General features: G+C 47.8%; 1 long non-coding RNA gene and 1 pseudogene across 1 annotated transcript in view; both read left to right on the forward strand.

Annotated features, from left to right (window-relative positions):
- Positions 1 to 9509: 9509 nt before the first annotated feature.
- Positions 9510 to 24187, forward strand: part of LOC146201306 (uncharacterized) — a 106335-nt gene continuing 91657 nt past the window's right edge. The window contains exon 1 of the long non-coding RNA XR_014704874.1: positions 9510 to 9891. This is a non-coding gene — a long non-coding RNA (uncharacterized LOC146201306). The remainder of the gene's footprint in view (positions 9892 to 24187) is intronic.
- Positions 10150 to 19433, forward strand: LOC146201307 (THAP domain-containing protein 1-like; annotated as a pseudogene).

A 24187-nucleotide genomic window follows, 5' to 3' on the forward strand; every position in this document is an offset into this window, starting at 1 on the left:
CGTATGACTGCGCGGCAGTGTCGCAGCGAGACCCTCTTCAGCCCGGCGACGGTGCAACATGTTCGTCGCCTCTTGTTGCATGGACGCATATCATCGTTCGATTTCGCTCCATTCACTGCAACTTGCACGCCGCCTACAAAGTTTCAGCCACACAGTTCTTTACTCAAGCGCAGTACTTCCGTCCGTTGAGTAGCTTACTGCGCTATCCTTGGGGTTCTACTCGTGCTGTACCATTAGCCATGCGCTCTAATGCGTAGCTGACCAGCGAAGAAGGCCGAGCAGGAAGCGGTGTAGCACTTCATCCTCAGTGATATCAACGACAGGCGGCGGTTTGATTTCGTACGCCGTGCTAGCCGGAGTGATTGGCTGCCAGTGAAAACACGACTGTTACATACGGAGCCCGGCATGACAGGCGAAGTTAAGCTTGGAGTGACGTATGCTGCTGAAGCCTGGTGCATTCCCTGCAGAGCGCCGCTCCTGGTGCAAGCTGCGCAATGGTGCCCAAACGTCTGAGGGTTGAGGTTTGTACTCGTTTTTCAGTCTTAATGTGTCTTTGTTCCGAAGAAGCATTCCGCCTCGAACGTTCGTTTTCTATTATGTAGCGCTGGCTTGTGTCGGTTCGCATACATCTCTTACTACGTGCGCCCATAGCGTCGAGCCGGAGTTGGTTAAACCGAGATCTACGACACCAAGTTTGTGTGCATTACTCTCCGGCGTTTGACATTTATGCAGGACACTTACGCACGGGTAGGCTAGGTAGGCACGGGTAAGAGGTAGGCTAGGTGGAGTACTGTGCGCTAGACTTCACTCGATATGCACTGACCGGCGGATCCCTTGTGTGTCCGACAAAGTGAACGCCAGGAAGTTGGATGCCCAGACGCAGTGTTCATTGCATGTGTTGATGAAATCAAAACATGCTGCTCTTAAGCCAATAACGAGGCCAGTTGGAGTGGAGACAGAAGACATAGGAAAATATTTCAGTATGTGAAGCAGCATTCACTTAGTAAAAGGGCTCATTTCAAAACATTATTAAATTTCTGGTAAAAGCAATTATTTCGCCGATTCCTCCATGTTTTTCAAGCAGAAGGGTCGCTTAATTTTGGCGACATTGTGCACAAAGCGTTGCCACAGCTTTCAATGAAGATTTTATGGTTAAAACAAACAAAGCACATAAAAAACCAAGCAGCTCATCGAGCAACATATCCTACTGAACTCTCTAAAGAGTTTGTCACAGGTGCATGTTTTTTTTTTTCGCTTTAGTTGGCTTTAATTGCAGGTAAGCTACTAAATACACCATGTGTCAAACAATGTTCACAATTTCATATTAGTCAAAAACGCCTAAAAACCGCTCTAACATTTTATGACTGATTTGAGATATTTGCTTCTTTTAGGAATGAAATTAAAGTTGAAGTGCTGACGAGTGAATCTTGTGCTAAGGGTAGACGGGGATGAAAAAGAATGTGTTGATCAAAGAATTTGGTGTTTTTCCCGAGTTTTTTATTTTTCAACGTTTATTATGAGCATAAAATATCCCCTCGTCTACACACAACCCGAATGTCGGTCTGTTCTGTTTCCCAAGAATACAGCTGCGTGTAAGGTGTGTGTGTGTGTGTGTGTGTGTGTGTGTGTGTGTGTGTGTGTGTGTGTGTGTGTGTGTGTGTGTGTGTGTGTGTGTGTGTGTGTGTGTGTGTGTGTGTGTGTGTGTGTGTGTGTGTGTGTGTGTGTGTGTGTGTGTGTGTGTGTGTGTGTGTGTGTGTGTGTGTGTGTGTGTGTGTGTGTGTGTGTGTGTGTGTGTGTGTGTGTGTGTGTGTGTGTGTGTGTGTGTGTGTGTGTGTGTGTGTGTGTGTGTGTGTGTGTGTGTGTGTGTGTGTGTGTGTGTGTGTGTGTGTGTGTGTGTGTGTGTGTGTGTGTGTGTGTGTGTGTGTGTGTGTGTGTGTGTGTGTGTGTGTGTGTGTGTGTGTTTTCAAGGCATAGGCGACATAAAATGACCTCAATGTAACGTTCTTGATGAGAGCACTACTTCCATTCTCCTGTGATGGGTTTCATTAGGTGCAGCCTGCTTTCTACTGCATTGTTTCATTATGACTGCCAGTTTTCTTTAAACTTGCAGTATACTAGCTTCAAAATTTCGTTGAATGGAATGCATAGTTTCTTAGTTTCCTTGAGTTGTGAGTGTGGAAGACGCACATCGGCTCCATCATTCCCATTAATACTGACTGACTCGGAACTTGGCAGAATTTTATGTGGCGTCCTGGTATTGTGGCTTACGTTATATTGTTTATGATGTTACTAATCAATGACATAACCCCATTTCTAGGGTGAAGGGCAATGAGCACAGTCCGGTAATCGGTGTAACTGCTACTGTTCTTCGCATTCCCATTTATCGCTGTTTCTACTGCCATGGAGATTGCGTAACACTCCACAATGAAAGTGAAGCACACTGAGGCAACCTAACCACTTTTTACCTTCGTCCTATACTATGACCCTTTTCCCCTAAAACAGCAAACGAGTAGAACAAAGTGGCAACAATTGTTTTTCGGTGATTTCCTAAATGCACTGGAATAGCGTTTCATTCAATCAAAAGTTTCTCAGTTGTACTGTGTTCCTGAATTTTGTCTCCATTGTTAATATCATCAAAGTTGAAATCGTGTCCTCAGTTATTGTTTTTTTGGTTATATAATCGCTTTATACAGATCAACTTTTTTGTTCGGATGCCGCTTCTGCTAAGGCAAGAGCATTGCCCTGAAGTATTTTTAAATATATAAATATATAAACATTCCTATCAATTTTGTGAAGCACAATTTAATAAAAAAGATACACTGATTTTGATATGCATGAACACGCAGAGAAGACGCCATTATGGACATGAACCGTAATGTATGGTGAGCAATGCATTGAATCCCGGAGGGTCCACAGTTTTTGTGAAAAGAAACCTAGCGCCACACTGTCAAAACCCTGAGTGTGGACAGATTAGGGTGTAGGCAAGCATTTCACGCTCATTGAAAGCCGTGCCTCGGGGTAGTTAGACATTTTATTCTTCGGAACGTTTACCGCCCTCACAAGACGCAATAGCTCTGCGTGGCCGCGGCAGCGCCTTCGGCTAGCGAGAAAGCGCGTTGACGTTGATGAGGCGTCTTCCTTTTTGGGAGCCAGACAGGACCGCAGCTTGAGTGGCAATAAAAAGGCGCCCCTGAAAACGCGCGTGACTGGCTGACGCTTCCGCGGTAGTTACTGAGACACACGCAGAGTTACTCTCGGCCCAACACGTCGCACAAAAATCTACCGGCGTCGACCTGCAGCTGAAGTGCTACCGCCATGGGCTGCCGCACTACGCTCTGCCCTCTGCTTGTGCTGCTGCTCCTGCTACTCGTGGCAGGTAGGTGCCCTTTGCTCCGGATTCGCTAGAGCTCATTGGGCTTCCCTGATGTAAACCCGCCCGGCAACAAGGCGGTGCGCGTCATAAGTTTGCTCTTGGGAAACACCGGAAAGGGTTAGGAAAGTCTTAATGAAAGCTGGTTGACTCTTAGGGTTATTGATAATTACTGCGTGAATTAGGCACACTCTTTGTTAAACGTTTGAAGCCCAAGAGGTGTGCTTATAAGCTCCGTAGCGAGGATCCAGCGACAACTGTGGAATTCGTGCCCGTCGGGGAACAAAAAATCTTAGCGTGCAACACTAGGAATTGTGAGCTTCATGGTGTGGTTCAAAAATCGAACCCTTTGGGCACAAAATTGGGATAAATGGTCCCCGTGCCTTTTATTGGCTAGTAGATTGTATTGTAATTAAAAACGATTTGAGAGCACAAGAAAGGTACGTGGAGTGCGAGAAAACCCTTGTGTTCTTTACGAGCTCGTAGGTTCCCGCATTCACACGAAACGCAGACCAAAACAGGAAATGTAGGAACATGCAGTAACGCTTTGCGCTTTATTTCAAACTTTCCTTCTCAGCTTTGAATATACAGATGACCAAAGACCAAAAGAAAAACTACTGCCTCATTCACAATTGAGAGTAGACGTAAGCATGAAATGGGTACAGGCATAGCACTTTGATTGTAAGATGGTATTAGCCACAATCCTGAAATCGGCCTAGTTCACAGCACCATACTACGTCACCCGCCGTGATGATGCAGTGGTTAAAACGTTCGCCTACTGTGCCCAAGGATGCGGGATTGAGTCCTGGCCGCTTTTCGATGGAGGCGAAAAGCAAGGCGCCCGTGTTTTGTGCGGTCAGTGCAGGTTAGAGAACCCCAGGTGGTCGAAATTTCTGGAGCCCTCCACTCTCATAGCCTGAGTCGCTTTCGGACTTTAAAACCCCAAAAACTAAACCACACTATGTGCTTTTCTTCTGCCAACAAGGCGACGTACTAAGTCGGTCTCATGGCGATCGTCTGCACTTGTGCAGCTAGGCAGTTGCGATTTTAACCTTCGTGAGCTTCCGAATAATCATGGCTTTGTCGGCAGGGCAGTCTTCTGCCGCGGCGTATAAGTCGCACAACAATTGTTTTCCTCTACCTATTCTTTCATTAGGCTCTATTGCTAAGTTTAAGCAGGTCTGACGATGGTGGAATGTAGAACAGCGCGATGCGCATGTGGCAACGAAGATACGCTGGCCTTACCGGAATGTAAGAGAAGCAGCGCCTTCGAGTGCTGCCCGAGCCATATACAACCACCTGCTAAACAGAGAGACGTATGAGCTGACGACGCGACACAGAAGAAGGCTATGTTGAAAAAAGGAATAAAACAGCGCGTTGTAAGACGGGACAAATATAGAGGCACTTGATCTTTTTCGGTCCTCATCTTGCCTCGTGCTGCTTTATTCCCTTCTTCAAAAGTGACCGATTTGATTTCAAATACCTTAATGCTCTGCCGTCTCGACCACCAGCGTCGAGGGGCGTTCTAGGCACGTGTGTTTGGCGTAATCCTTAAATAGATTTGAGGTCCCGGCGACGGCTACTTTGAGGGGACATCGGAATATAACCGAAAGCCAGCATCCAGTCCCAGGTTCTTCTTCATCCGGATATTGATTTCGCTTCATCCAGGTACCGAAACATGAGCACACGGGGACAAACCGAAATTTCACGAGACGAGTTCGCTCTCCCTGAGGCTCCATCCTTAATGCTTAAAATATAAACGATGTCGAAAATCTCACAAGACGCATTAAACATTCGTCAGAATCTGCAATTTTGTGCATGAAACGAAGGGAACGGTGACCTCGATCTCGGTACTCGAACTGCAGCTACCATATTCATTGCCACGTATGTCACAGGCAGCAGACAGGAGCTACCCAGGTGTCAATTCCCAGCAAGTACACAGGCAGGTCGGGGTAGAGCGTACTTCGTTCCCAACAATATCTCTCTCAACCGTAAGCAAGAACGATGTAACAATGTGCTCGAAGCGTTTTCTTTATTAAGAATCTTTATTCGTGCATATCTGGAACCACTGCCGCAGAGGGCACTCCAAAATAGCAGCAAAACGAATAGAACATACTTGAATTCACAATCGTTGCGGCCACTGTGATTCGACAAACTGGCAAGAATAGGCCGAACTGCACATATTTTAACGGCCACATCTCTCAAATGAATATTGGCAACAGACTTGTACGTCATCGACAATGGCAACGCACGGATTCTGAGCGTCTTCTTTTAATGACTGTGCTTTCGATTACCTGAATCAAAACCTGAAAGCTGTGTGCGCTCAGCTGCGGCAGCGGCTAGACCAGGAGACCAAGAAACTCTTTGTCCAACTTGCTGCCTCCGAGGACAAAGTGAAAGAGCTGAGCAAGATGCACTAGATGGAGCAGGAGGAGGAGCGGACGGAGCACCAGCGCCACCTGGACACTCGGGAGCGGCGCTGCGCGTAGAAGACCTGCCTGTTCGAGGAGTTGCGTGCCCAGCTGTCCGAGATCGTCGAGACCGTGAGGTAAGCGCGCTTTCACGAAAAAAGGCAGAGGCTGAGGATGCCGAGAGCTGCTTACCCAGACACATGAAGCTGCTGTCTGGCAGCTGCGTCGCGAGTTATACGACGAACTGGCCAAGAATGACGACCTGCGCATCAGGAACAGGGAGGTGAAAGAGATCATATGGGCTTACAAACGAAAAGCCGAAGGCCAAGCCAAGGCGTTGAGCACGGAGCTGAAGACATTGATGACCAGGCATGCGAAAGAATCTAGAGGCTGGAACAGAGATTGTTAACTAAGTGTGAGCGGGAGCTGCTGGGGCGTTTGATACCTGCAGTCAAGATGGATGGTGGTCTTGCTCACTCGGAGTAGCTGGTGTGCTTTGAGTGGAAGCCGCGAGAATGGCTAAAGAAGCAACAGCTGCAGCATGATGTGGGCGGCCATCTCGCAAAGGAGAATGGTTCCACTGCTGCGGATGTGAAACGCCTGCAACACCTCACCAAGACGAACACTCGGCTGGACAAAGATGTGTCTGCAGAGCGAAGCGCCAAAAAATCCGAGGTGCTCAAGCTAGGATATCGGTTTTGGTTTTCGCCATCGTGGTTGCAGGGAAGGTTTCATATGCGGACCAAACTGAACATAAGCAAGTACAATCTTGCGCCTGAGCTAAAGGAACCCACGATCACGGGCGGTGTGGACTGAAATACCAAGAATGATACCAAGGCTGCGGAGGGTAGCAGCGGCGAAGATGAGCAGGCAGATGAGTGCGTGAATAAAACGACCTAGGCTGATAACTCCTCGTCGTGCGTGGATGACAAAAGAGAGGATGAGGATAAGCCCAATGAACCAAAATGTGAGCCAAACACGACGTCTACGCTGACCGAAGAGAAAGCAAGGCCATGCGTATCATTGTCCAGCCGAACGTCTTCAAGCCCAATCCGTTGAACTTCGACCAAGTGGACAGAACACACGCTACCTGCTCATCAACTTCAACCCGCCGCGGAGTGAGCAATACGCGATGCTGGAATGTGGGTACTCACGCGTGGCCACCACGTTCCAGCGCCGGGTCCTGCATATGCTGCTGGGCAAGCTGGACGCCACCAATCACAAATGGCGCCCTGAATGCAGTGTCTACGCCCCGCTGCACTGCAGTGAGCGGCCGTTGCCGTGGGATGGTATAGCTTGAGGACATGGTGAGCACCGAATGGCCTTCTCAGACTTTGACGTGGACTGGGACTTCATTTGGACATTTCCCGGTTGGTGTGTTGGTGTGGCCTCGTGTGTTATCGCCCATCCCTTGTGTTTTGTGTTTTCGTTTGTGTGTGTGTTTGCTGGGACATCATCATCATCATCAGCCTGATTATACCCACTGCAGGGCGAAGGCCTCTCCCATATTTCTCCACTTAACCCGGTTCTGTGCTAGCTGCATCCACTTGACCCCTGCGAACTTCTTAATCTCATCCGCCCACCTAACTTTCTGCCGCCACCTGCTACGATTTCCTTCCCTTGGAATCCAGTTTGTTACCATCAGCGACCATCGGTTATCCTCTCTTCGCACTACATGCCCTGCCCATGTCCATTTCTTCTTCTTAATTTCCACTAGAATGTCGGTAACTTGAGTTATTTCTGTGACCCACACTGCAGGCTTCCTATCTCTTAATGTTACCCCTACCATTTTTCGTTCCATAGCCCTCTGGGTTGTCCTCAACTTAAATAGAACTCTCTTGGTTAGCCTCCACGTTTCAACCCCATAGGTGAGTACAGGCAAGATGCAACTGTTGTATACTTTCCTCTTGAGCGATACCGGTAAGCTGATAGTGATAATCTGCGAGTGCTTGCCAAATGCGCTCCATCGCAATCTTATTCTTCTTGTTATTTCCTTTTCATGGTCCGGATTTGCGGTTACAACCTGTCCTAAGTAGACATAATCGCCTACTACTTCCAGTACTTCGCTACCTAATGTAAACTGCTAGGACATATCCAGTGCGTTTTCTGTCCCTCTTCATTCCCCCCCCCCCTCGTTGGAAAGATGTAACGGCGCGGAAAAGAAGGAAGCGCAGTGCTAGCGCGCGGCGCGGGCGTGTGGAGGAGAGAATGCAAAAGAGAAAGGCGATGAGGTTGGTGGTGTGCCTGCGCCAGTGTCTGTGTCTGTTTATTTAGTGCCATCATCCTACACCATAATATGTTTTTTTCCTTTCGAGCTCCAGACCTATGTGCCCTCATAGTTGGGTGGAGCTCCACACCTACGTGCCCCCAAGTTGGGTGGCACAATTTATGGCAATCATCAAACTTTTGGAAAACATATGCACTTTTCCTGCGCATGCATGTTAGCAGCAGTTTTTATTTACGTTTCATATTTCATTGAAAGACAGAAGATCTACCCGAAAACGTAAACGCTGAGCATGTGAGTCAGACTGACATTAACCGCACGGAACTTTGGACGCCGGCGGGTCCGAGATCGTGTCAGGATGGCTGCAAGCAAACCGCCGTAGTCTGTAGCCGGCGAAAAAACACCGTAAGAAGCCTTGCCAAGGATTTCAAGCTCAACCCCAGCCTCTAATCTCCATCCAAGTCACGAACTCGAGCCTTTGTAATAGGCTTGTAGGCAGTCGCCGACACAGTGCAGCGAAATTTTCAAATCCTGTATACCAGCCACTATGGTACGAAGAAAACGAACACACAAAAAGAGTATATGTTTATGCAAGATCTGAAAGTCACGATGAAAAAACATTAACTAAATTATAATTGGTTCGACCATATTGCACAATATTGTTTCAAGAATTATCGTACATTGCGCCCAGGCATCTTCTTAAATTGCCTATAAAAAGTTATTTACGAAAATTATAAGACGCACGTAAGTAATTGGCATACTATCAATCGTCTGTCCGGCACAAAAATAGTTCCGCTAGCTTTATTAGCACCGAACATATGAGGGATCGAAAATGATGCACCTCCTCACTCAATTCTATCCATGCAGGCGTGCAAGAAAAAGAAAACAAGTCGCGATGGCGTACTGTGGGACCGTACAATGAGCCCAATTGTCGCCATGTCCATTTGTGTCGCCAGGAGCGCTTTTTTTAAATTATTTGCAGGTTGTCGACTGCACGCAAAGTTCTCTACTTTGGCTTGAATACTCACAAAGATCATCTCTACAGATTCCTTGCATTAGAATTTTTCAGCAACTTCCATTTCAGGTGTCCTTAAGAGGCTTCAACAGTGACAGCGAAGGAGGGAGAAAGTAAACGTAATGAGAGGGAGAGGGATGGAAGAGCTAAGCTTAGCGACTGAGCTCATCAATCAGCGTCAACTTATTTACCGCTAAAATGTGTGGAGCGGAAAGGCTCCTAGTCTAAGCTGGGAGTGCTCTCTACCCCTGGGCTTTCTCAAAGCAATGACGCAGAACAGGCCAAAAAGTCGTTAGCGCGGACAGGTACGACACAGCAAAGGATGCAGCACATGTTCCCTCTTGCACGTTCATCGCCTGCGTGCTCTTTCCTTTAGTCGGACTTGCTCTGAAATAGAAGTTGTTAAAAACGAATTCTAGAGGGCACTTTGGGCCACTAAAGTGTAGGGTGTCTCGGTACTAGCGCCGCCGTACAGGGTGGGGACAGCCTTTGACTGGTCCTGTGCCGCCACTGCGCCATGTTGTATCACGCTAGCTGAACGGCTGAATGTGCTAGGTAGCGTGTTTGGCGTGTATCTGCTGCGTGGAGCTGATTTGTGCGCTTGCAGTGCGTTTACAGTGTGCAGCGATGCTGTGCGCTTGTTGTGTGCAGTGTGTTTACGGTGTGTAGCGTGCTGTGCGCTTGCTGTGTGCAGTGTGTTGCTATTGTGTTGCGCACACGGCATGATGGCTGAAAGCAAACAGCATGACTGGCTGTTGCGTTCCGTAGTGCACTGGCTCGACTCGTAAAGGACAGCGATGCTTTCGGTTGCTGCGAGATGCAAGTAAAGTGTGATCAATGGAACGCTATTGACAGCTACAAAATCTGTGAGGTAAGTGTTGACAATGTCCTGCATATTACTTCGGAGGCCCATGTAAAATGCTTCCGCTGCGCGGCCGTTTCACTGAGTACATGACAACATCTGCTTTGAATGCAAGGCATTACTCAGGGTTTCTTTTTAGTAATGCGAAAACATTACTTCGCTATGTTCACAGATTCTGTCCGTAGACCGCGTCCGCAGGCCGCGTCTGCAGACCACGTCCGAGCCAAAAAAGGGCATAGGAAGGGATTACGTACGATATGATCCAACATGGCCGTGGTGTCTCCACCCTTCAACGGTGACGTTCATCGAGGCACCCTGCTGAAGTGCGATGAGGCGAAATTCATTATAGCGCGGTATATTATAGCCCTCCACTACGCCACTTCTATATCCTTCTCTTCTTTGGCTCCCAACTTCCTCCTTTTCTTTACGGAGTGGTACATGTGTCCGCGGAGAATTGTGACAGATACTGCGTCTTTTCTATGCTGTAAATCAATTTCAAACGCCGCTGATGCCTGCTGAACTAACGCTTCCTATACTTCGTTTGATACATCAAGTGCAACACTGCAAAAGTTTGAGCTCTTGTTTGTGGTCCCCGCATCCGAAATGAAAAATAGTGCCTGCTCTTGACGAGAAGAAATAATAGTTGCTATGTCTGCAAGCTTAATACATCTTACGTTTGCCATCAACTCCATAAAAAGCACCTTTTTTATAGAAAAAAGATCGGATTCGGTGAATTTTTATGTTTTGTTTGTCGTTAAGATGTCCTGGCACGCGAAGCAAGTTATTACAAACGTGTATGCTCGAAATAGAGCCCGTTTCCGCAGAAACCATTCGGCCAGGAAACGAGCGCGTAGTAAAGTAATACGCCTCCTTTTTTTTCTTGCGGACTATTTGTGTAGCTTTCGCTGCTTTACACCTGATGTGTGAAATGCACTATAGACATCTGGGTCTGCTTCTGTTTGCGTGGTTCAGCGTTCGAAGAAGCGGCAAATAAAAGCCGTCGCAAGGACTTCGCATGTGCATGAATCGCCTGGCGATGTCATGACCTGCCATCACGTTACCGTGACGATACATCGCGCGCCCCTTGCGAACACAACAAGCATTTCATTGAAGACATCAAAGTTCACCGGCGTTCTATAATTTGTTTACAGGAAAGGAAGGACGCAGTATCTGTCACTCGCGAGGTCCCGCTATCATCTTCACGGTACACAAGGGCAATTATGAAGAGCGTTTCCTAATCCGGACCTTGGCGCAGTTGATAAAGCGCTGGGCTGGGGATCCAAGGGATGGAGGCTCGGTTCCAGGCGATGGCAAAATTTAATCATTTATCTTTTATTGCATAAGCAATAAAACGCCAGGTTTGAGCCTGTGGCGTAAACCCGCCAGTAGGCACGTTTGACCTTTAGAGCGACTGCAGATGGGGCCCCTCTTCAAGCCGTCCAGTAAACTCGGTCGGTTGCCACGCCGCGCCGTAGCTACAGCTGCGTCGCTGCCGACTGGAAGCGCTGGCGTCGCTGAGGGGGAGGCACTGCACTGACGCCAGATGTTTCGGAGTGTGGAGAGGAGGTGGAAACAGTATAAGGAATTACAAGGGTTCAACGTTGCTGAACCAGGTATTGAGCGAAAGCATTATCTGCGGGTGACCGAGCATTCTTCTCTTTTTCTCCTTCCTCCGCCCATATATAAAGCTCCGCTTTAACCAAGGGGTAACATGAATGCCAGGGTCCTAGCAGGCTGATTCTGACATAGGCGTCCCATGTGAAACGAGAGACCCAAGTTGGCAGCTCCTGCCAGCCCACACCTATAGTGCCTAGAAGTATATGCTAGGCCGCCTTGTTCTAGGCACTATACCACACCCTAGTCTCACGTGGGGTGTGACGTCACAGCGTCACGTGGGTAAGACGTAGCTACCAGCCGCGCTACGCTGAAGGCTCGAAACCTAGAGTAGTATTCCTTTCGCAATAAAAATGCGTGTGGGTGGCGGTTCCTGGCCCTGATGGGGCTGGGACAGGTAGGTCATCACCACTTGCTGCGAGTGCTAGGCCGTAGGCCGTCATTGCACCGGCCATCTTTTCGGTGGTGGATGGCGGCTGTTGCGGCGCGCGTCTTTCTCTCCCTCTTCTTTTTCTTTCTTCTCTATTTTCTCTTCTGTCCGCACGAGGCAGCGGAGGTGGCTCAGCTACAGAGCCAGTAGCAGGCCCGTGCATTTTCTTTTCCTTCTTCCTACAGCCACAACAACAGCTTTGCCCGACCATTCGACATAAACAGAAAGAGAAGCTACGTCGTACGGGGAAAAGTAAGCGCAAAAACAGACAAACACAAGAGAGGAGACAGGACAACGCGTCTTGTCTCCTCTCTTGTGTTTGTCTGTTTTTGCGCTTACTTTTCCCCGTACAATCATGAACCAACTAGCCCAGCAACAAGTTTTACTTCAAGCTACGTCGACTTGCTGCAGCCAGGAAGCAACAACGGGCTCAAGAGATGGACGAAGAAAGCGAGCGACACCATGCCAAACGGTGCGCTCAAGACGCTGCTTGACGAGCGCATCGTGATTCTCTCGAAACCGAATCGTCGACGGCCGCTCATGATACCCAATGGGATCCTCTATCTTCCTTACAGAGCGAAGACTCCATATCGACGTGTTCAGATAGTTTACCAAGAGTGACGCAATGTGACCAAGCGAAAACGACGTGCCCAGGACACTGCTGAAGAGCGGGAGAAACGACTTGAAAAGGAGCGAATACGAGAGGCTGCCAGGAGGTTGAAAAATAATGAGGACAATAGAAAACGGCATGAAGAAGAGATGCCGGAAGAACAGGCTGATCTACCGGGTTTAACTAACGCTAAACTCTAGCCGATTTTCTTTACTCTCGCTCTCGAAAGCGTGGCACGTCTGCTGACCACCTTTTGCGCACAACCTTATGGCGACAACGATGAGGCAATAAAGGCTTTCGTCCTAATAGAAGGCAGCGCACAGATCGTAAATTAGTTGCTGTTTGAGATTGGCGGTGCCATTTTAGGCACCGCCAATGGCTTAGTTGAATATTCAGGGGGGCATTTTAGACCACTAAGGTGCTATGAGGCAAAAGCCTCTATAGTTGGGTGGTTCAAAGCCCTCCACTACGATATCTTCATTTTTCTTTCAATCCTAACTTTCTCCTTTTCCTTACGGTTTGCTTCAGGCTGGATGGATGAGAAAGCATTTATTACCGTCGGCTTTAAGAGGTGGGTGTTCTGTTTGATTATTGTCCGCGCCAGATGACCGCCAGTTGCGTCCTGTCGGCAATCTCTTCGGCCCACTCAATGACCCGAGCCTGGATGGCCGGGTCCGAGCAGCACAGCATGGCCTCCCACTCAAATCGTCGTTTGGCGGATATGCCGCGCACCCCCAAGTAATGTGTTTTAAAGTGGCGTCGACGCCACACACTTTGCATTAATGGTCAACCTGTTCTTTGAATATATGTGAATATACTTTGGGGCAGGGGAAGGATCGGGTTTGTAGCTTACGCCAGAGTATCTACTGGGCCTTACTTAATGAATTATGTGGGAGAGGAAAGATGCGCCTTCCGAGGCTAAAATGGCGAGTTATATCATGGAACGAGAGCAAGCCTCGCGCCCGCGGGAAACGAGGTACTCACCGCCCGGTCGACGAAACATCGGTCATATTCGTGAGCCTTCTCGTTCGGGATGTTCGCGGAGAATCGTGGCCGATACTGCTCCTTTTCTTTCCTGTAAACCAATATGAAACGCCGCTGATGCCTGCTGTACCGCGCCTGGTTCTATATGCTGTGTGTTGCGGCGTTCGAAGAGCCACAAGCTCCCGGCCACCCTACGCGATATCGAGCCGACCCATCAGTACAGACAATAAGGCTCAAGAAACAATAAGCGCTTTCACCACCACTACCGAGGAAGCGCCAGCGGGGAAGGGGAGGGGTGGCTGATCCTGGGCCAATGGGGCAGGGACTGGTAAGTCACCGCCGCTTAATTGCAGTGCGGGCTAGCCTGTCACCGGATTTGTATCTGTTGTAGGCGGTCGTTGCACCCGCCACCACTTCGGTGGGGGACGACGGATCTTGTGACGCGCGTCTTTCTCTCCATCTTCTTTTGAAGCGAAAGCTTCACTACCCGTGTCAGACGAGGGAGGAGGGTTGCTGGTCCTGGCTCTGATGGGGCTGGGATGGGCAGGTCAACACCGCTTGCGGTGGGGGATAGCCTGCCACCGAATGTTTATCTGTCCACCACCTAAGCCACCGCTTATGTGGTGCACGACGGCTGTTGCGGCGCGCGTTTTCTCTCGCTCTTCTTTTATTTCGAAGCAATACTACTTTAGCTACCACCTCAGCCCGTGTCATGCCGCGGCTGCATAGCCACGCTTGACCTTTCGCGTGACCTCACTGCGTGACGTGATACCATCTGTGTAAAAACGGGGCCCCATCTCACGCCGTCGCCTTGCGCGGCGCATAGCCACGGCCGCGGCCTGACTCCCGCTCCTCTCACCAGGGGCGCTGCGCGCTATGTGACGTCATACCATCTGCTTAAAAACGGGGACCCATCTCATGCCCTCGCCTTGCGCGGCGCATAGCCACGGCCGCGGCCTGACTCCCGCTCTTCTCGTCAAGCCCATGAGATTCCGCCTCCAGCCTATAGGGAACCTAAGCTCAAGTTTCGCCGCGCGATGGCAGCGCCGCAATCCTGGCATGGTGGCGAAATGTGAAACAATGGGACGTCGCCGGAGCAGACGCTCTGCTAGCTTCCTGTGCACGTGCGGCGATCGAGTTGCGCCTGGCGGTTATTTGGCGATACAAAAACGCTTCCGCTGATGCGAAACGGAGGTACTAAGTAGCATTGTGTCATGGGTAGCCACAATAGTAGGCGAAGCGCCAAAAGACGAGGATCACGGGGGGAACTTTGCAGATTTCATTGGAAGCGTTTCCACAAGACCTGTTTTCCAACCGCATGACAGCATTTTGAGAAGTCTCGCGTTCTTTGTGGAAACGAGAAGGGCCAATTTTCCCCTTCTCCATAAACTCAGAAATGTTCGACAGTTGACAAAGACGTCTTAGAGAGGCATCAAAAGAGTACAATGATTTAACACCATGTATACGAAGTGAAGGGGGTGGATGATTATCCTGCTCTTCGCTCCGGGCGTGTCTTGCTTTGCCGATTTTCTGTGCTCTCTCCCTGCTTTGGGAGTGCCCTGAAAGCAACCAAATCAACAGATATCCAGCGTGCGACGTCTGCGATCGACAATGATGTGTGAATGTGCCCTACGACCAAGAAAATATCTAGGAACGAGGCCTTTTTTTTTTGTGTGTGTGTGTGTGGGGGGGGGGGGGGGGGGTGGAATACATGCTTGGCTGAGCCGCGTTTACAGATTTCCGCAAATTGGCCAATAAATGAACCAACATTATTATTATTCATAACAAAAATATGTTTGAAGTGCAATACAAAAGCGATCCTAGTTATGGCTCGATTGACACTACTCGCAAGGAGCACCCTATTGGCGTCACAGGTTTCGTAAATGCAAAACAAATATAAATGAAGCACAACCATTTAGTCAGAACCGAAATAAAGCACGATTGTAGTACAAGCTTGGATTTCACCTTCCTTCCGAGCCAGCGAGCCAGTTATGTCGCGTGCAGCGCGCGGAGCACGCATGTGCTTTTGAGACTGCTAGCGTTCGTGCCTTTTAAGAAACATCTCCTTTGGACTATAGCTTATTCTTCTACTGCAAGATTTGCTTTAGTAACGTCGTAATAATAAAAACAAAACCGTATATAGATCTCATGCTACAGGCCAAAACGATGATCAACAAGCGAGCAACTTTATTTCAGAGTACTGATAATACTTCCGCAGTTTTTAAACATATTATATACGACAATATTGTAACATAGCTGACTTACCTCGAGATAAACTTTCTACGTTTTCGCTAACGTGGGAAACGCATTCAAAATCAATATTTACTCATCGCCGTCTGTCGTCTGCTCTACAGTGCACACGTGAATAAAAATTTTCTTGCCTATAATTACGTTTCCTCCATGGAAATACGCGGCAGGTTGTCCAATAATCAAGACGAAATGCAGGCGGCATGTCGCGATGCGCCTGCGGGGGCGCGTCAGGGCGCGTGCTCGTTCGAGAGCATGGTGGAAGAAAGAGAGGTGCTCCGACGGCGCGGCCGCGCTGCAGCGAGCGCGCGGCCGCTTAGTGTGACCGGCAGAAAGGGCAGCCACTATGGGCAGCACGTGTTCTGGGGGCCATCCCAAGGAGGTCCAAATAAAACTTGCTGGAGCGGAGGGGGCGCCCCTGAGCTGAAGCCGCGAATACAGGAATAGATGGAATTCCGATCAAGCTGATTAATGAACTCGGTCCAAAAAGTAAGGAAACGTTGTTAAAAGCTTTGGATACAGTCATAGCGAATAAGCAAATTCCGGACAGCTGGCGGCAGAGTAAAATGAATTTGATTTATAAAGGGAAAGGAGAAAGGATGCACATAAAATCCTACAGGCCGATTACCATAACATCTGTAATGTACAGGTTAGCCATGCAGGCGGTGAAATTAAAGGTGCAAGCATGGGTTGAAAGTAACAAGATACTCGGAGAACTTCAGAACGGCTTTAGAAATGGTAGGCGCTTAGATGATAGCCTGTTCGTGCTTACCCAATGCATCGAAATATCTAGAGTGGAAAATAGACCTTTGTATTTGGCCTTCCTGGACATAAACGGGGCGTACGACAACGTAAGCCGGGAACTCCTGTGGAACATATAAAAAGAAGAAGGTAGCGGTTATGAGATAATAGAGTTCCTACAGGAAATATACCGGGATAACAAAGTAGAAATTACGTGGGAAGGGATAAGAAGTATGGAGGATGTCAAAGTATGCAAAGGATTAAGACAAGGCTATCCTCTATCACCGGTGCTGGTCATGCTTTATATGATAAACCTGGAATGGAGGATACAAGACAGTAACCTAGGTTTTAACCTTTCATACAGATTAGGTGAAAAGGCGGTAGAGCAGCGCCTCCCCGGTTTGATGTATGCAGACGATATTGTGCTGCTAGCTGAGAGTCTGGAAGAATTGCAAACTCTAGTTAAGTATTGCGGAGACGAAGGGGACGCTCTAGGCTTCAGTTTCAGCGCAGTTAAGTCGGGTCTGATGAGTTTCAACGGCTCAACTGATCAGGGTCTTAAAATTCAAGGCCTTGAAATACCTAGAGTAGCAGAATATAAATATTTAGGGGTATGGATAAACGAAGGATTGGCATACATTGGAAAGCATGAGCAATCACTTAAGGCCAAAGGGCGAAGGAATGCCGGGATAATGAAGCATAAGGCATTGTGGGGTTACAATAGGTATGAGGTATTGAGGGGTATTTGGAAAGGAATTATGGTGCCCGGACTTACTTTCGGAAATGCGGTTTTGTGCCTAAAATCAGAGTTACAGTCGACATTAGAAACAAATCAGAGATCCGTTGGACGATTAGCACTAGGTGCCCACGGCAAAACTACAAATGAGGCGGTACAGGGAGATATGGGCTGGGCATCTTTCGAAGTACGGGAAGCTCAGAGTAAAATATTATATGAGGAACGCCTGAGGAAATTGGAAAGTAACAGATGGGCAGCTAAGGTATTTAAGTACCTGTACCTAAAAAGCGTTGACTCACAATGGAGGAAAAGAACTAGGAAACTAACTAGTAAGTATGCTAGTAACAAGGACGGAGAAATAAAGAGCATTAAGCAACAGGTGAAAAGCACAGAAGGTAAAAATTGGATAAATTCGATGGAAAAAAAAACAGAGTGGAATTATACCGAAAGTGGAAAATGCGGATCAGGAAGGAAGATTTCTTTGATAACTCAAGAGGCAGTGCCCTACTTTTTGAAGCTAGATCAGGGTGCCTTAGAACACGCAGCTATAAAAAGAAATTTAACAATGGAGATGACGCATGTGCTGTATGTGGAAACTCTAGTGAAACAATTGACCATATTATACTCGAATGCAATGGTATCCATCCGGAAGTTGATGCAGGCGCAATCACTGTTCCTGAAGCTCTGGGGTTTAGAGATAACAGTGGCCGGGTGAATAAACCGGCGGTGGAAACTAGCAAAAAACGGCTGGAAGATTGGTGGCTTAAAAGCAAAGAAGTGACATAATGTTAGTAATGTAGGAGCAAAATTTAATAAATAGAATGATGGTGTAGTTAACCATTCTAAATCAATAATTAAGATATATGGAGAAAAATGAGCATGATAGCTACTGCTACCACCCCGTTTCAAAGGGGACGCTCCTATATTCCATCCATCCATCCGCGCGCCGCCATCTTGCCATAGGCAGAACGCGCTTGCCTTCCGCCGCGAAGCGTAGTCAGCGTGGTGTCGTCCGGGCGTTGTAAACGAGAATGTTGTCATCGTGCGTTGCGTACGGCTGCAAACACCGAGCGAAAAAGGATTCTGGGATATCGTTTCACTTGTAAGTAGCACATTTTGAGCGCATTAAAACCATATCTGCATGTTGCAGGGCATGCCGACAGCTCGCATTACGGCACATATTTCATGTCTGACGGGCACAATTGTTTTCTAATCAGGTTTCCCAAGGACCCAAATGTGCGAAGCATGTGGGAGCGGGCCGTTCGGCTGGAAGGCTGGCAACCAAAAGACGGGGATCACTTATGTTCGGCGCACTTCACGCCGGATTGTTTCGACCGGACCGGGCAAACAACGCGGCTGCGACCGAGAAGTTGTCCGAGCGTGTTTGCCGCATTTCCACAGCACCTGCAAAAGCTGGTGAGTACTCGACCTTCTAGTGTTCAATGATGTCGCGGGTGCGAAGAGCAAGTAGGAAAAGAAACCACAGTTTGTTATTCACTGGAATAAAATTGATTTGACTTCCTAGCTTCCGCCGTAGATTGCTGTGTTGTCCAAAACCTTTTCTCGCAACTACAAGCTGTTAACTGGCGTATGTTTCAGCAGCATAAGAGCAGCTGTTCTGTCTTACATGTGTGCTTTTTGCTCTTATATTTGTGCTTGCTTTACGCAAATGCAGCGAGTAAAAGGAGGTGGTTTAAAACGGTCTGCAACTTTCGTTCCAGCTGAAAAGAAAGCGACCACCACCGAAGCCCCGGAGCCCTTCGGCCGACGAAGGCATTGCAGTTACCTGTGCTGTTGAAGATATGACTGTTGCATCACCTACAAGGCAACATTACAAAGAAAGGCTACATGCTTCTGAAGAGAAAATAGCACAGCTCAAGAAGAAGATCAAAACGCTGCAGCAAAGCAAGCGGAGATTGACGAAAAAGAACGAGACTGCTCAAGAGATAATTAGGGCTATCAAAGACCAAAAGCTCATGTCTGAGGAGGGCATGGAGGTTTTCAGTGCAGCCTTTTCTCCGGATATTCAACAACTCCTTAACAGGGCGGGAAAAGACCAGTAAGGCACGTACCCCTCCGAACTGAGAGCGTTTGCGTTAACGCTGCACTTCTATTCTCCGTCAGCTTATGAGTATGTACGCTCGAAGTTTAATGGAACACTGCCAGCAGAGAGCACTATACGAGAGTAGCACAGTTCCATCAACGGGGATCCTGGCTTCACAGCTGAATCACTGTCTTTCTTAGAAAAGCATGTGCGAAGCCGCACGGAGACACTGTACTGCACTTTTATTGTCGATGTCAATCCGGAAACGTGTTGAGCTTGTGGGTGACAAAGTTGTTGGATACGTGGACTTTGGGACTGGAATGCACGATGACAGCCTGCCTGAAGTCAAGAATGCGTGTGTGTACATGCTTGTTGGCTTGAACTTGCGATTGAAGTTGCCAGTTGGGTATTTTTTAATTGATTCATTGACAGGAGCAGAGAGGGCCGAGCTAACGAAACAGTACACCGAAAAGCTAACGCTAATAGGCGTCGAGGTTGTTTCACTGACAATCGATGGCACTGCATCAAACATCACCATGGCGAAGTTGCTCGGTGCAGACCTCCGACCATACTCTGAGAACTTTTACACGTGCTTTGAGAATCCTTGTGACTCTAACAAAAAAGTATATATAATCTTGGATGCTTGTCACATGGTCAAGCTCATCCGCAATTCATTGGCAACCGTCGGTCATTTGTTTGATGGTGATGGAAACTACGTGAAGTGGGCGCACATAAAAGCCCTTGAAGCACTCGAACCAAAAGAAGGGCTGCGGCTGGGCAACAGGGAAATGAGTGCCGAAAAATTGAGGTCTGCTCTTACGAGGCTCATTATTTTTAAAAACCAGTGAGCCGGGCCTTCCATCAGTGCTCGTACTTTCAAAGAGAACGCCGAAAGTAATAAAATGAAGTTTATTGCATTGTTGTCTGTCATTTCGCCTCTTATTGTTCATTACTTCCCCCTCAGTGCTCGCGATAATTCGTAAAAACCACGGCGGGGAAACGCAGCCAGCGCGCGCTGCGGCACCCGCCTGTTTCTTGCCTATGGCAACATGGCCGCCGCGCGCGCGGCGCGGCTTCACCGTCGCCCATTTTTAGGTATAGACGACCTCCGCTCCAGCAGTTTTTTTTATACCTCCTTGGGCCATCCTCTCCGCCGGTTCTGCTGGCGTGCCTATGGAGCACAGACGCGCGCCCAGATATTTTCCCACAGAAATTAGTATTAAAAGGCCCCAACACTTAGATATTTATTTTTCGATATATACACCCCGACTTCTGAGTGGGCAGAAACTTGAGTAACGCTGACTAAACAATAACTCCATTTCCGAGCAAACAGAGACGCGTCGCCTGCTCGGGCAGACGACACGCTGCGCTGGCCGCTCCGGAGCGGGCACCGAGCACGCTTCTAGCGGATTGTTGCCTCGTCTGGCCAATTAAAGAGCAGCTTCATGACCGGTCCAATGCCTCTTTGGTAGCTGTTCGACGCATGTGCAATGAAGCTTCGCTATTCTATCCGCCCCTTGTTCGCACGGCAACCAGACGCCGATAACACGGCGGTGAAGGAAACAAGATCAAAGCGCTGTCGGAGAGGTTTGAGCGCCCACTTCACCCTCGCGGGTGCGACAGCCGTTGCCACATGAGAAACTGCGCTGCGCCAGATGGTATCAGGATGAACGTGACGCTCCAGTGCAAACCACAGTATCGAACACAAAGAAAAAATGAAAGCTATATGTAGCCGGATGCGCGTGCCTATCTCAGATGACGGCATCCACACGGTCAGACTGTGTCTTTTGCCGTGCGTTCGATCAGCAGTTCACACTTCATGCCGGCACGCATAGCCTGGACTGCATGAACGAAACAAAGAAACTGTGCACAGGAATGAAGGGAATGTGCGTCGTCGAATGATTAAAGTAAACGGTTGCAGCCAAGAACATTGTTTTAATCAGGCAGTTCTCCATGACCTCTACAATTTCTTCATTTCACTAATAATATTTATAATACGTTGCTTGCTCATTGAACTTTATCGTATTTTTGCGCAATCCGTGTTTTGGTGACGGTAAAATTCGACAAACATCTCTGTGCTGCCCGATGCCACGAGCGCATCAGGAACGCCACGCGTACAAATTTCCGAATCATTCACTACGGTGTCTGCCAGCTAATTTGCAACGTCAAGATATAAATAACTAAATACAATGTTATGCCACAGTTGGAAAATAGTGTGCGATTCACAAATGTCGTAGAATCTTGAAACATGCGTCGTGCGCTGAGACTTGCGCAAGGGCATTACGAAATTATGCAATATGCTTTCAATGAATTTGAAAGCTGAAGTAAAGGAGAATAGGCGGACAAAGTTTAAGATATAAAAAAAATTAGTTGTCTTCAAAAATTTTCATTGTTCGCTGTTTTCTTGAAATTAGTGCGATCATACGTTCTTATTAAAACGATATATAAATATAAGCTTTCGCAGCTTGATAGATAAATATGCTGAGAACATAGTGTGGAAATATTGCCGCTCTACCACAGACTTTTTTTTTTTGAGACAAAGGACTGGAAAATAGACAAAATTTCATTTCCTGGGCTGATTTCGCCCCGCCGCGGTGGAACAGTGGTTAAGATGCCCGACTACTGTGCCCGAGTACCAGGGTTCGATCCCGACCGCCGGCGGCTGCGTTTCGATGGACGCGAGAAAAAGAGGCATCCGTGTGCTGTGCAATGTTAGTGCACGTTAAAGATCCCCCGGTGGTTTAAATTACTCCTTAGCCCTCCACTACGGCACCCCTTCCTCTCTTTCCTCTTTCACTCCCACCTTCTTCCCTTCCCTTAAGGCGCGGGTCAGGTGTCCACAGAACATTTATGACAGGTACTGCGCCTTTCCTTTCCTGTGAACCAATTATTATACTTTAAGAAATAATATAAAAACAGGCCAGGTGTTTCTTATAAATTTGGTGGGAAGCAGTAGCCGTAACCCCTATGCGGCACCAACCTCTCCTTATTGTTCATGCAAATGAAAAGAACCTACACTTCACAAAAAAAAAATGAATACGAACAAAACCTAGCTTACTTTTAGACCATCTCCAGCTACCTAACTTTATTATACTTTCTGTAATAAATAACGAAAGTTCTCAAAAACAGCAGGGAACAACCGTGTCACTCCACTTCATTATTATTAAATTCCTGTGCCCCGAAAAAAAAATTGGCAGCAAAACAAATTGCAGATATCAAATTTTAAAATCAATTTATAAGGTCGGCCGACCATCCTTTGTTTGATCTTACATGGAATCGCACTATAGCATCGTACTTTCAAATCGCACTGTAATGCACGACACGCACATGGGCATGGTAATAAAAAGAAATGCGAGCAAAGGCGCTCCTACGGGTTCCGCTGCTTAAATTTCTTGCATCATGTTTGCATTCGGGTTACAGCAAAGGCCTACTACAATTGTCCGTAATGCAATAAATCGGGACATTAGCGTTTTTTGTTATCAACCGGAAAAAAGAACGGCGAGAAGAAATTCAAACATCGGAGTGCGCGAACGTAACTGTTTTCCTTCGTTTTTTTTTTTTTTCCGGTGCGACAGTACCTGGAACTTTGCACATGTTGGCAGCTGTGAAGGCTCACATGGTCGTCTTGTACTCCTTTGGATGATTTTTACACGCCGCTCACAGGAGTGCTTTCAGGGAATATTTTTTTACTCGTGTTTGTCGTAAACGACAAAGCTGCATATATCAGTTAACCAATCATTCATGCTGCCCCGAGTCGAATTGTAACCCAGCAAATTGGCAGAAATATCTGTCTTGTGCTTTCGCGCTGCTTTAAGATGAATCCAATCCAACTCGCCCAGTTTTCTATACATATAAAGGTACATACATTCAACAAAAAAAAAAATGGCTTAAAGCCGGCAAACGCCCCTATGTGTCAAAATCAAGCGCCCGTCCGAGGCGCGCCCATAGAAATGCAAGCGAAATGAGCGACGAGATAGGCTGGAAGGTGGATGGATGGATGGAAGGATGGATGGAATATAGGAGCGTCCCCTTTGAAACGGGGTGGTAGCAGTAGCTATCATGCTCATTTTTCTCCCTATGTCTTAATTATTGATTTAGAATGGTCAACTAGACCACCATTGTATTTATTAAATTTTGTTCCTACATTACTAACATTATGTCACTTCTCTGCTTTTAAGCCACCAATCTTCCAGCCGTAATTTGCTAGTTTCCACCGCCGGTTTATTCACCCGGCCATTATTATCTCTAAACCCCAGAGCTTCAGGAACAGTGATTGCGCCTGCATCAACTTCCGGATGGATACCATTAATTCGAGTATAATATGGTCAATTGTTTCACTAGAGTTTCCACATGGTTTCCACATACAGCACATGCGTCATCTCCATTGTTAAATTTCATTTTGTAGCTGCGTGTTCTAAGGCACCCTGATCTAGCTTCAAAAAGTAGGGCACTGCCTCTTGAGTTATCAAAGAAGAAATCTTCCTTCCTGATCTGCATTTTCCTCTTACGGTATAATTCCACACTCTGTTTCTTTTCCATCGAATTTATCGAATTTTTACCTTCTGTGTTTTTCACCTGTTGCTTAATGCTCTTTATTTCTCCGTCCTTGTTACTAGCATACTTACTAGTTAGTTTCCTAGTTTCCTAGGCCCCTAGTACCGGTACTGCCCCTGGCGGCTGCGTCATGCGTAAAAGTCACACTAAGCGGCCGCTCCTCTCGGCGCCGTCGGAGCACCTCTCTTTCTTCTACCGTGTTCGAGAGAAAGCGCGCGGCGCACGTCGCGAAGGCAGCGAGCCGAGCCGGCGGCGTCCCAGTGTGTGTTTTTCTGCCACAGACGGCGTTGCCCATCAGGAGCCGCAGCGCCGGCCAGCAATGCTTTGGGAGCCTATACGCATCGG

The sequence above is a fragment of the Amblyomma maculatum genome, chromosome 2 (genome assembly GCF_055883805.1).
Source record: "Amblyomma maculatum isolate TAMU_Amacu chromosome 2, ASM5588380v1, whole genome shotgun sequence".
Lineage (NCBI taxonomy): Eukaryota > Metazoa > Arthropoda > Arachnida > Ixodida > Ixodidae > Amblyomma > Amblyomma maculatum.